The 13,954-nt window shown below is 32.3% G+C and overlaps 1 long non-coding RNA gene across 1 annotated transcript; it reads left to right on the forward strand.

The window, feature by feature from the left end:
• The first annotated feature begins 6,951 nt into the window (after positions 1-6,951).
• LOC143062704 (uncharacterized) lies at positions 6,952-12,608 on the forward strand. Its single transcript, XR_012974816.1, has 3 exons — positions 6,952-7,188; positions 7,721-7,805; positions 12,497-12,608. It is a non-coding gene; the product is annotated as an uncharacterized LOC143062704 (long non-coding RNA).
• The last annotated feature ends 1,346 nt before the right edge of the window (positions 12,609-13,954 follow it).

Raw genomic sequence — 13,954 nt, forward strand, 5'->3', positions numbered from 1 at the left:
ATTGGTTGCTCATTTTTTTACCTGCTGGTTCTAAAGACAATATTAAAGGTATTTCCAGTTACTGAATGTTTTGGTTGATTTCTAAAAAAATAGTTTATGTATATATGCATATTCAATTTACCATTTTCTGCATGTGTCATATACAAATATAGTGTCCATATTTGTCCCCAATATGTTACATACGAGGGGATGCCACGCTCGGCATTGCCTTGTTTGAACTGTAAAATGTGTGCACTAGTCTGAATAATCACCCATAATTATGCCCATGTTTACTGGTCTATCTTAAAGGTAAGGTAATGGGTTCGTTGATCCCTTTTATTCAAAAAGAGCTCTTTCCAGGAGAATATCATAATAATATAGACAAAAGGAAGGATGTGGGGAAAGCAACAAATGCGGCAAAATATGACATATAGAAAACAAAATGGTTATAGAGTTAACATTCGTGTGACAACAACTCAGACGATACCTAAAAAATTAGAATAATGAAGAAAAAGTTGGTTTCCCTATATACGTGTACCTGCAGTGTTGGTGTACGAGGCGCGTTTATGATTTTCATTATGTTACTTGATATGAAAAATTGACAAAAAATAATATTTTTCTTGTAAAAGTAAATCCTGGGCCTGTAATAGCTGCTCTTCTTGTTCCATTTGAATTAATAGAAACAACGCTGTCGCCTTTCTTGTTCTCATAGAATCATATGATATGAGCTCCATGACTTTCTTAACTGTCGTATTAGACTATCGCGCATGGCACTTTAAATGTATTTTAGCGCGAAAATTAACTTATATTTAGCTGGATTTATTGCCGTCGTAGTTCCATCTTGTCGCCTTCGTACTTTTATTCGATGGCAACACGACTGGATTACGAGGTCTTCACGCAGTCGTGTTGCCATCGTAAGACCTTCGGGTATCTTCGTGATTCATTCGTGTAGACATCGTAATGTCAAAACTGCCCGATGGAAACGATGGAAACACGAATGCAATACGATGTGCAAAGATGCATTCCCGGTGACATTACGATGGTGAGGATGGTGAACCGAACTCAATACGAACCCTTAACATCGGACGCACCTTCGGGGATTTTTTAACATGTTAAAAAATTTAGAACCCTTCCCGAAGTTGTCCCCGAAGGCTAGAAAAAGTGGCCGATGGTTAAAGATGGTTAAAGATGGCACTACGAATAGCCCGATCTGGATACGATCAGTCCCGATTTTGAAAATTTCCATTATCGTGTTGCCATCGGCGTAAAAATCGGGACAGTGTGACGTGGGCATAACAGACAAACGTTCACGTAAATTGTCCCAGACAATGGATGAATTTAATGTGTCAATCAATGGCCACAGCCACACTGTTTTGAATTTCATTCTAGTTTGTTATTGTTGCTCTCCCGTTTGGGCATTTTTCCTTTGTGAGATGTATATACAACTGTATCTTTGCCTAAGTAGATTACTAATGACATGAAAGGGTTTGACAACTATGTTTTGGATTGATAAACTTTACTTTGATAAACAATATGTCTACTTCCTCTATTGTAAATATTTCATATTTTATGAAATAAAAATGCATCATTCAGTTGGTATATATTGTATATGCAAAAGTGTTATGACGTCACTTTTTGTGGAGTCTTAGATTTGAAAACACAAAGTATTATGATTCTCCAGTTTATCTCAAGTCATTGTTATACGACTACATAATAAAACTATCATGTTCTTAAAAGACATTACTTATACAGATTTTCAATTGAAACGATTTCAGACTTATTTTATGATTTTATGGAGCAAATAACCTTACAAAATATAAGCCATTGTGTAGATGGTAAAATAAGTAACATCAAGTTTAAACTCGAATTCTTAACAAAAACGACTTTCCCTCCCTTGGTAAAAGTGGAGTACCATAAAATATATTTGCCCTCTTCAAGAAAGTTCAAAACGGTTGTAAACATGACAGTTGTCCCACTCGAATATTTATATGACAAGTATTTATTATCTAATAATACTTTTTAAATATTTACAATGCAGTGTTACGACATGTTTTATCTATTACTTGTAAATCTATACCCTTTGATGCAGTTTTGCTCAGCTGTTGTCATAGTATTACCTTCCAAGGTACTAGTTTCTTTATTTGTATCGATAAGATCAATATACTTAGTGCAACACGGAATTTTGGTTCGTCTTGAGTCTGATTTTTCGTTATTTTAAATCGTTCTTTTCTTATGAATACTATGTTTGACACTGGGTGGAGATATTTATTATACTAAAAATAGGTTTAAATAATCAGTTCAAAGTACTAGTCACTAAACAACTTCAATTAGCTTTTTTGCCTTTGACTTTTGTTATAAAAGTCAACACATGTATTGTCTTCACTATGTAAGATAATTTGTTTCCGACACAAATTGTTATCAAAAACACCGATCTTTGGAAAATTAAGAGCTTGGTATATTATTGTGTAGATACCCGTTTATTTTGGGTAATTTTATTTTGACATATATGTTTTTGTGCCTTTCGGTTGTTGTCTCTTTGTCATATACTTGCTACTTTTTTATTCATAATACAGTACATGAAAAGATTATGGTGTTTGGCAAACTTTTCATAAAATAAATCGAGTTTCGCAATAACTTAGTAACATATTAATAACAGCACCTAACACACCCATACACAAAAAACAAAATCGACCACCATCAGTTAAAACATTAATGCGCATTAGACTCACCAGTAACGATCGAAAACATTTAAGATCCGTAAGAAATGTTGTCAAACTTACTCAAATAGTCATGGATACTCATCTTTCATGAAATCCAACCTTTACCTGTAATTCAGTGGTTGTCGTTTGTTTATATGTTACATATTTGTTTTTCGTTCATTTTTTTACAGAAATAAGGCCGTTAGTTTTCTCGTTTGAATTGTTTTACATTGTCTTATCGGGGCCTTTTATAGCTGACTATGCGGTATGGGCTTTGCTCATTGTTGAAGGCCGTACGGTGACATATAGTTGTTAATGTCTGTGTCATTTTGGTCTTTTGTGGATAGTTGTCTCATTGGCAATCATACCACATCTTCTTTTTTATATTTGAGAACGAATGAGTCCATTCAGAGAAACGGATCAGTTTTACAAATGATATGTTTTTAAGTGAAAACAATTTCGATTGTACAAGATCGTCTTTTTTAGTTTTATTTAAAGATTGAAACAACCTGGAAATATATCGGTCAATAATTTAGCGTATTGCGCATGTACGATCTCTATATTTACATGTTCTTAATTGTGAATTTTCCATTTCTATGTAGCGTGATAAAATGTTGAACATGCCAAATACAGTACGAAGTCGGAAGAGCATCGAGAACCAAAAATTCCTAAAAGTTTTGCTAAATACAGCTAAGGTAATCTATTCATGAGGTAGAAAAGCCTTAGTATTGAATAAATTCAAAGTTTTGTAAACTGTTAATTCATAATTATAACAATATCAATGATAATTCATGTCACTATACAGAAGTGCTGACAACTGAGCTGGTTATACTCAAGGAATAACAACTCCACCAACAGTGGCAACGACTCAGTGGTTGTGAATAAACTCATCATAGATACCAGGATTGTAATCTTATATTTGGGCCAGACGCGCGTTTCGTGTAAAACAGACTCGCGTCAGTGACATTTCGATAAAAAAGGGGTTTAAAAAAAAACAAATAAAGTACGAAGTTGAAGAGCATTCAAGGACAAAGAATTTTATGTATTTTGCCTTTAAATTGTGAATTGTGGACATGTTTGTTTTTTCGCCGTTTTTTTTTTGCAATGGCGTTGGCAGGTGCCTTCTACTTATAAGTTTAGAATGTCCCTTAGGTAGTGTAAGCTTCTATTTTAATAAGTATTTTGAACAGTATATGTTCTTATTTCTTGTAATGTATACTTTAATATTATTAACACGTTGCTATACTTTCTTCCTACTCTATTGTACGTTCCTTCATTTGCCGTTTTTATTACATCGGCCAAGAACCTATAAAGGGGAGTGGTACTTGTATAACTAGTGTTTACTCCTTTTTACCACTATCACACATGTTAAGAATCGGATCGGAATTCTCGAGCGATTGTCTTTGTTTATCAAAGAATTTGGTTGTGATGGTAGTTGTTTAGTTGTTTGCAATTTGTATACAATCCTGCGACATTGACATTGTAAACTATGCATGTTCTTTTTGAGGACAGCAATGTGACATCTAGATGTTGTTATTGCTTTCATTGTGTTCTATGTATAATTCGTATTCAAAGTCTGCTTTGGTTTTCAACAAAACTTGTTGTTTAGTCTTTGGTTTTTCCTGTTGTGTTTTATGTACTGTTGTTAGTCTTTGGTTTTCCCCGTTGTGTTTTTGTACTGTTGTTAGTCTTTGGTTTTCCCCGTTGTGTTTTTGTACTGTTGTTAGTCTTTGGTTTTCCCCGTTGTGTTTTTGTACTGTTGTTAGTCTTTGGTTTTCCCCGTTGTGTTTTTGTACTGTTGTTAGTCTTTGGTTTTCCCCGTTGTGTTTGTGTTTTTGTACTGTTGTTAGTCTTTGGTTTTCCCCGTTGTGTTTTTGTACTGTTGTTAGTCTTTGGTTTTCCCCGTTGTGTTTTTGTACTGTTGTTAGTCTTTGGTTTTCCTCGTTGTGTTTTTGTACTGTTGTCAGTCTTTGGTTTTCCCCGTTGTGTTTTTGTACTGTTGTTAGTCTTTGGTTTTCCCCGTTGTGTTTTTGTACTGTTGTTAGTCTTTGGTTTTCCCCGTTGTGTTTTTGTACTGTTGTTAGTCTTTGGTTTTCCCTGTTGTGTTTTTGGACTGTTGTTAGTCTTTTTGTTCGTTTTTTTTTGTCATGACATCGTCTATTAGTTTTCGTTATTAGTTTGAATATCCCTTTTGCTATCACAGAAAAATCGTTTTATTTCTCGGCCATCTAACAATTTCACTTTCATATATGAACGTGAACTAAAGTTCCAATATGTATATTCATCTGATTGTATTGTCTGCGAGAAAGGCAATGCATTATTTGTTCTTCTACTCAACACTCTGTGTCAGTCGTGAAGCTGTTAAAATAACTGTCATATGCTCTTATGTCATTAAACGAAAGGAGAAGAAACTACGATAGTTAATATGGTGTGTCAATGTTAAAGAATTTCGAAATAAAGAAAGCATTAACAATCAATTGAGAGAAGAAAAACAGTTGCAGATCCAGACGTTTTAAAAAGGGGGATTCCAGCCCCAGAACACTCCGAAACGTTCACACAATAAAACGAAAAATAGGAGTTTGAAAATACCTCTTGATCCACAAATAAGAAAATGCTCACAGAAATTAACTGAACCATTTTATGCCAGTTGTTATCTACAGTCCGTTTATCTATTTAAGGAATGACTGTAATATTTTTTCTGTCTATGAAGAAATAACATAAAAAATTTGGTGCACACTGAATAACGCGCGTAGCGGGTCATTTAACAGTGTGCACCACATTTTTTATGTTATTTCGAATAAACAGAAAAAATATTACAGTCATTTTTTATAATTTAATTCTAAATTCCATTTTAAACCGTAGAAAACCATGAAAAAACGTTGATGACGTCACGGTCACATGACTAAATTATGTCTATGGGCTCATAACAAAATAAGGTCAGCCAATCAGAAGACGCGTTACATCCAAAATTAAATTATATGTTGGTGTTTGCTTTTGTTGAATTCTGTGTTTCTGTTGTTCTGTTGTTTTCCTCTTTTATTTGATGTGTTTCGCTCGGTTTTAATGTGTATCCCTGATTTGTATATGCTTAATCGAATTACTAGTATGACTATTGAACAGCGGTATACTATTGTTGCCTTTATTTATCTTTCAAATTCAAGATAATATCTCAGCAGAAAAAAAGTAGCAGTGAAGTAAAACTAGCGTCATCATTTTCATCTGTGTAAGTTTTATACTGTTGCAATTGTCATATATATATTTCATTATGTCAAACATGTCTTCATTAGTGCAGATTACATATTTGCAAGCTACGTAGGCGCTATCGTTGAGTTAATTTAATCCTGGTTCATATATTTATGTTGTACTAAATGTCCGCACTGTTCTGTAATCTTGATAATATTGTAGCATTCAAACTATTCCAAGGGCAATATTTAAACTTTAATGTTGTATTGAGATTCAAAATCACGTGACTAAAAAGTAACAATTAACGATAATTAGAAAATCACTTAAAAATAATTCATACTAGAATAGCTGACTTTGTGTGTTTACCATCTGCTAATTGAAGTTTAAACCGACGTTCTTTTGTTCAAGATCATAACAAAAACCTATTTTCCCTATACAAAAGATGCATGGCAATTTTCGTGACAATCTGTAATATTTCAGCTTTATTTTTGACCGGCTCACCTATTGATTATGTGGTGTCTTTTGTTTCGTATTATGTGTACATTTCAAGGGGTTTGTAAGGGGTTTGCAATATGCATTTATTTTAATGTCAAAATACAATTTGAGTTCTTCTATTCGATTCCTTGGTAAAAATTATTCAAGCAAGGTTCAAAAACTGTTTTTTTTTTCACGGAATTAACCAAATATAATTGGATGTCCTTTGTACAAATAGGTAGAAATCTGAATTGGCCTTTTTATTTCTTATCGAGATATCATTTGTGTTTTCAATAACAAAGCGCTTTATGTTTTACACTGAATATGACCTAAATTTGAATATTAATTTCAGTTGCATTGTTATTTCGATGTGATCAGTTTCTGATAACTTTCAAACCAATAAAATCGTCTTTGAGAACATTATTTTTGATTGAAGGTTCGTTGTGTACATGAAAACGGTGTGGCGTATTGTTGTGGTCAAATTAGAATTGAAAAGTGATTTTGAAAAAGGACATTTCCTTATCTTTTCATTCAAAACAATATTTTGTCGAACGAAACATTTATCAACAAACAGTTAGTGGTTTTGCTTCTAATATGGACCCTCAGTAGCCCCACTCACAGACCGGAAACAGCGATTAACTGATTTTCAAACATTCACATAACAATCCTAGGAATTTTATTAATTATACTTCCGTTTAGACCAAATTGTAGAATATTGTGCAATGTTTTTGACAACCGAGTTCTCTTTGAACAGACAAATATCCTTGCTTATCATGGTTTATCGCCTAAAGTTATGGAAAGTGGTTTCGGACAGACTAAACGAGCTCAGTACACCAGGAAACTCTATACATCAGTGAGTATACGTTTGTTAGGGCACCAGATTCAAAAATATACCCAATTTTGTTCATATTGAAAGGTGTACTTCAAAATTGCTTTTAAACATGCATTGTTCATAAGATAAATATAAAAATATAATTGTGCATTACGAGTTTAATCATCTTTTTATCAATCAGAGTAATTTTAATAATACAATTATCGTTATAGAAGTCTCAACCCTCATGAATGTATATTCTGAGCATGTATTAGTATAGGAATCAAAATGGCGTTTTCATATAAAGAAACCATATTCGTAGAATTGCAATAATTGCCTTTAAAGTCTGTAAGTGAAGGCAACAGTAGTATAACGCTGTTCAATAGTCATAATTCGCTTAAGCAGAAAAAAATACGGGTAACAAAAACTGAAAAGAAATCTGACATTCTCTTTGCATTCCGTTGATAATTTTATCGAAAGTTTATAGCCGAGGCAGAAAACATATCATTGTCGAAGTTTTTAACTCATTTAGTTCATATATGTTTAAGTAACGCATGCAAGTTCTTTGTTATAGCCATGCTAATTAGCAGTTGCAGAGAAGGTAAACTTGAAATAAAAAAAGCCTGTTCCCAGTAGGTCAAGTTTGATATAAATGTAAGGTAAGTCCAAATAACATTATGATTACATAAGCTTCCAATGGCTGTTTAATCTCGTGTTGAAAATGTAATATTTGCAGATAAGTATCTACCTACATGTTATCCTTGTTTGATTTGAAGTTGGGATGAGAAAATACGAAAAAGAGTTCACACTGTCTCAACATATCGAAATCTCTTAAGGATGTACTTAGGTGAGGTTTTGGAATTTGTGTTAAATGTTCGGACTCCTTGGTGTTTTTCCATACAATACAATGTAAAATATTTTGCCCCTTTTTATTTTTTCATATTAGACTTAATAGCTCATGAAAGGTCATTTACCAAAATTTTAGAAGATTCTTAATTTTCTTTCTTTTGTTTTGAGACCCAAATAGTACCAATGCATATATAAGGTAAAAGTCCAAGTCAGCCTTTCCCCGCCATATTTTAAATCTCAAATATCTTGAAAAGGAGGTCCATGACCTATCAATATTTTAGCTTATCTTTAACCTTAATAGATGCTCTACCAGCTTATATATAGTATCAATTTTAATTTCTTAATTTTTACCTAACCTCACCTAAGTACATCCTTAATACCCTCACTAGCAAAAATTGCCGACGATATAATATCTGCTTCATACTTTCAATGATGTGCCTAAATCTTCTCTTTACTACTGTCGGCTTTATTTTTTTCAACGCATTTTAACATTTTAACAGTTGTTATCCATTCGTTGGATGGGTTTGCGCTTTTGATTTTGCCATTTGATGAAGGATTTTCCTCGCAGTTCAGTATTTTTGTGATTTTACTTTTTTTACATACAAGTATCTGTTTATCAACTATCAGTCTTGTATAAAGTTTTGTAATTGTTGCATATTTTAATGAAAATACACAGCACAGTGGAATCTGTAGGATTTCATTTTTTTTTATAGTTGATGTTTTCATTTAATGTCTATAAGGTAGTGATAGACGATGGCTCTAAGACCCATACAAACGGTAATTAAAATTAATACACCAAAGTACAACTTTTGGCAACAGCATTTGAAAAGTCACGAATAACCGACTGATGAGTTTTAGCAGTTTAAAGAATATTGAATTGAATTACTAATTTTTAGTTTTCTATGTCAGCCCAACACAAGTCAATATGTCAAGAACTCTTTTCTGTTCATTCCTTTATCTATTTCAGTTTATTGCAGTCTTGTTTTATCCCTGGTCGAACTGTAATTTCACAACTGTTTAACTAGTTCAAAAACTAAACAGTGCAGGTCTTCATCTTTTTCAATATGCAATTTCGATAATATACAATTCGTCAATAATATACAATTGTGGAATGGTCTACGTATGCTTACAATTCCTTCAGTCATATAACTATCATTTTGATATGATAACCTTGGTGTACATGTGGTAGTTTGTAGAAAAATCTCAGGTTCCACTGATATATATCTGGAAATATCTTACTGGATATGACATCTCAAATGCTTGGCTCGCGTATCCAGTTTGGAATTTTTAATCAGTCTTTGTCGTATAGCGGTTTAATTCTTGCTGCTCAAACTTTTTGATCTTGTACCAAATGTCTTACAGTGAAGTCGTTCTGCCTAGTTCATTTGTTCAACTTATATAATGCGTTTTGCACGGTCAAATAACCGGATCTGTTATATTGTGCTATACAATACTGAACTACTCGACACACATTTCATACATCTGTTTTGGAGTTCGCCTGTAGTGTATATGTTTTCTAGTTTGATTTGGGAGTTTGATTTGATTTAAGTGTTTATGTGATCATTTGAACAAAGAAGGGTTGGTCGTCTCTGGCATGTCATATAACATACTGTCTATTCTGTTGTATGTATCTTTATTTTGTATTCACTTACATATTATCATCTTTCCCTTCATTGACAATTGTTTCAAATAGTTATTGTAACACCTATGGTTTCTCGTTAGCTTTTTTTTATTCTATAACAAAGGTCTTGTTTTTCAGCACAAAAACATTGAGGATATTATAATGAGCTTTTTCGATTAATTGAAAAATTCAAAAGCAAAATAAAAAAAAAAGCGAAAACATATTCCATACATGTCACACAGATTATCTGCAATGTGTTTCAATCTGGTATTCACTCTTTCGCCCAGCTCCTATATTTTACTAGCAATCATCAGGTAGTTCCATTATAAAAAACAGATAACTTCTTACCTATCTAGATAAAATGAGCTTATTCCCACCCAAAATTGTATAGCTCTGTCTTATGTTTTGTGTACTCTAAAATAGTCTTGTCGTCTTTTTCCTTTTACGTCTAATGCTGTCGACACTTTTTTAAGGTTGCCCTAAACATTTTTTCTTCTATAAGAAGTATAAAAGGCCATCGTTTGATGAGTGTTTATTGTTTTGTTCAAATTTTACTTTCTATAGCGTTTTGTTGTCATTGTTTTTCATATTCTTGGCTTTTTGTCAAACTGTTTATAGTTGTCCCTCGTTTTTAGTGTGTAACCCGGATTTTTTTTTCTCTCAATCGATTTATGATATTTGAACACCGGTATTCTACTGTTGTCTTCATTTGATTTATTTTAGATTTGAGGTATCTTCTGGACAATTTCATTTTTTATGAAAATAGAAAGATAATTTGGAGGGTTTATTTGATTCAATTTAATTGAAATGCACAATATTTCGTTGTAGACGTATTCACTCTTTCTTCCATTGTTTGTAAAAAAAAATCTGATGTTTCAGACTGTGCGACAACATTCTAAGCAATACTGAAAAAGATGTTCCTGTAAAAGACAACTATTTTAAAAGTGTAGGGATTATTCATTGCTTTCAGTTTGAACGGATTTTTATAATGATTTTTTTTTAAATGAAAAATTAGTACAATTCATTTCCTTGTTTCTTTTTAAACTAAAATCTTCCTCATTATTTTCTATTTCAGTTGTCATAAACAAATATCGTCGATGACATTTTCCAAATTCCATATTAGTAATCAGTTTTCTATAGTATCATGTTTGGATTGTGAGCTATGCTTGTCGTAGCGTTTGTCTCTGATGGTGAAGACTTTCAGATTCAATCATAGTAACGAAATGACATTGGTCACAGTACTATCAGATTGCAAAGTCTAACACTGCTGATTGACTTTTTCCCCTCGACACTAAAGGAGAGAAAAGACATTTATAAAAGTCAAAGAACAGAGATAAATGCTATCAATGGACAAAGGTCCAATAAATGATATTATGTGACATAGGAGACCAAAAGAAAAAGGTCAAAACTCATTATAGATTTCAATAGGGATATGAAATAGTGATAATAACACAGGTTTAATTGCTAAAATTGTCACTTCAGACATCAAAAAGATTGGAGTGTGCAGAAATGCCAATGCTGTCGATAAAAATGAAGCATTAAAAAGGCAAAGTACTCAATGGTTTAATTTTTTTCCCGTAATAAATGTCTTCTTTTATCAAATGCAATTTAAAAAAATATTTTGATTGATGTCTTAAAAGTGAAGACAAAAACAAACAACAGTAAAGGGTGTGGGACAAGACCAATAATTTCACCGAAAAAATTCATTGAAAGTATCGATCATTCATATAAAAAATGTATAACAAAAATACCAAACTCCAAGATATATTCTAGAAGGTGAAATTCCATAAAACTGAAGAAAAAAAAATAAAAATTATCGATCAAGGGAACGAGTAGAAGGAAAACAACTGTCATTTTGTATAGGCATTTACGAAAAGAATGGCAGGTTAAACCTGGTTTAAAAGCAGCTAAACCTGAGTCCTCCCCCTTGTATGACAGTTGTTTGTAGTTCCATTATATTGACAAAATGTGGTGAGGTAATAAATGATAAATGATGTTTATTTAGAATGAATGTATATGATTAAAAAAAATTACAAAAAAAAATTGATAACATACTATCTATGATGAGTTTATATACAGATCCAGTGACCAAAATAACCAAAAACAGTCACATGCATAATTTTCAATTGAATTAAACTTAAGGAATGTATGCATTCGAATTGCACAAAATAAGTTGGAAAAGAAAATATAGTGTATAGGAAACAGTGTTTGCACTAGACATTTCATTATGACAACAGGATAGTATGACTGTGATATAACGGGGCTTAATTACACTTCCTGTTTTGACGGAAGTTTGCATTGTCCAAATCAAAAACAGGTTTCAGTCCAGTCTTGTGTTACTGTGATCAAATCGTTAGCCTTGTAACATACATGCAAGAAAAAATTGAATATCAATATTTATAATTATCAGATTGTTGTCAAGCGAAATTTAAAGTTTGATTATCTATAGATTATAGCACTCTGTGATGTTAGACGGTTTGATACATTATTAATGTTAGTTGTACCTTTGAAAACTCAATGCAATTTTCTTTTAATGTTGTACATGAACTTTCATGTAGGCTAAACAAGGGCAACATCTAGATGAAACTATGATTTTTTTGAAAAAAATGATCATTTAAAAGTCTTGCTTGGAATTTGAACCAACCAAATGCAACTATATAAAAAGTATAAATAATGTTCGCATTATTTGTGAATAATTGATATAAGTTTACTTATACACATTTCAGCAATGATTAATAAGAATAAGATTTCTTTCTTCATCAGATTTAGTTCAAATAAAGGCAGCAGTGGGAAACACATCAACTATATCAGGAAATTTTCCAAACAATAACAATATTCTTACATTAATGTGTATACTTTTTCTCTTTACTGTTTCAATAGGTCCAGATGAAAATGTAAGGACCAAACATCCGCGTAATAAAATATGTGTCATCATGCACTGTATGCTATACATATTAACATCCATATATGTTCTACAGCCAAAGGAGCAAGTAAGAGTTTACATATAAGATGTTATATTTGTTATTCTCATAGGATTTTGTCTAATGCTTAGTACGTTTCTGTGTGTGATACATTTTAATGTTGTTTTGTTGTTCTCCTCTTATATTTAATGCGTTTCCCTCAGTTTTAGTTTGTTACCCCGATTTTGTTTTTTGTCCATGGATTTATGAGTTTTGAACAGCGGTTTACTACTGTTGCCTTTATTTTACATCAAATTAAATGAATTAGGCTAAACTTTGTTTCAACTTAAAATCTGTTAGAGAGCAATCCTATTGAAATTTTCCGAGAATCCCCGAAAGATTTCAGTGTATGGTCATTTAAAAATATGATTCTGTAATCTAGTGATTCCTGAGAGCACAAACAAAAGAAATCCTACTTGAGCTGAATCTTCATTGGGATGATATCGCTTGCGCCTTTATAGTTATCCAGGTTTTTATTTTGGGCGCCTAAGTTATAAACCATATAGAATCATATTCAAAACAGTGTGGCTGTGGCCATTGATTGACGACCTAAATTATCCCATTGACTGGGACAGATTAGGTGAACGTTTGTCTGTAACGACCACTGCTCACTACTTACTTATTATAGAATTTAAACTGTGGGGTAACCAAAGGTTCTTAACGCATTCAATAATAAAATAATTCGAAAAATAATCAGAAATAACCTTCATGTTTTGATTTATATTATTGATATAAATTATAACATTGTGTTATTCCTGATTAATTTTTCGAATAACTTCATTTAGGTGTTGAGAACCTTTGGTGACCCCACAGTTTAAGTGTCTTTAACAAGTACATAGTGAGCAGTGGTCGTTACAGACAATCGTTCACATAATCTGTCCTAGTCAATGGGATAATTTACGTCGTCAATCAATGGCCACATCCACACTGTTTTGAATATGATTCTATATACGAATCAACAATCAAAACTATCAGTCGGAACCTTTAAGAGTGTAAGATTTCATAAATTAATGGAGAATATAGTCGTGTTGCAACTTACCTCTACGTTGCACTTCTATATATAACAAATCGGCAATAAAATTCATCCTAAATCTATGCAAGTTAATTGTTTCCTCTCAAAATGTGTTTTCGCACATTTTAGAGTATGGACATTTCTGGTCTTTGAGTGTTTTGTGTTGTTTGTATTTAATTCAATGGGTTAGTTAGAAACAAGTCGCTGCCAAGAATGGGGGTAGTTCAAATTGTAATACACCGCCAGATACTCTAAGTTATGCAGTCTTCAAATTTTGTATATATATATATATATATCAAAGACTATACATATTTTTTGAAAATGTTAATTCGATTTGCTGCGGTTCTCCTTGAATTACCAGTGCCT

The sequence above is a fragment of the Mytilus galloprovincialis genome, chromosome 2 (genome assembly GCF_965363235.1).
Source record: "Mytilus galloprovincialis chromosome 2, xbMytGall1.hap1.1, whole genome shotgun sequence".
Lineage (NCBI taxonomy): Eukaryota > Metazoa > Mollusca > Bivalvia > Mytilida > Mytilidae > Mytilus > Mytilus galloprovincialis.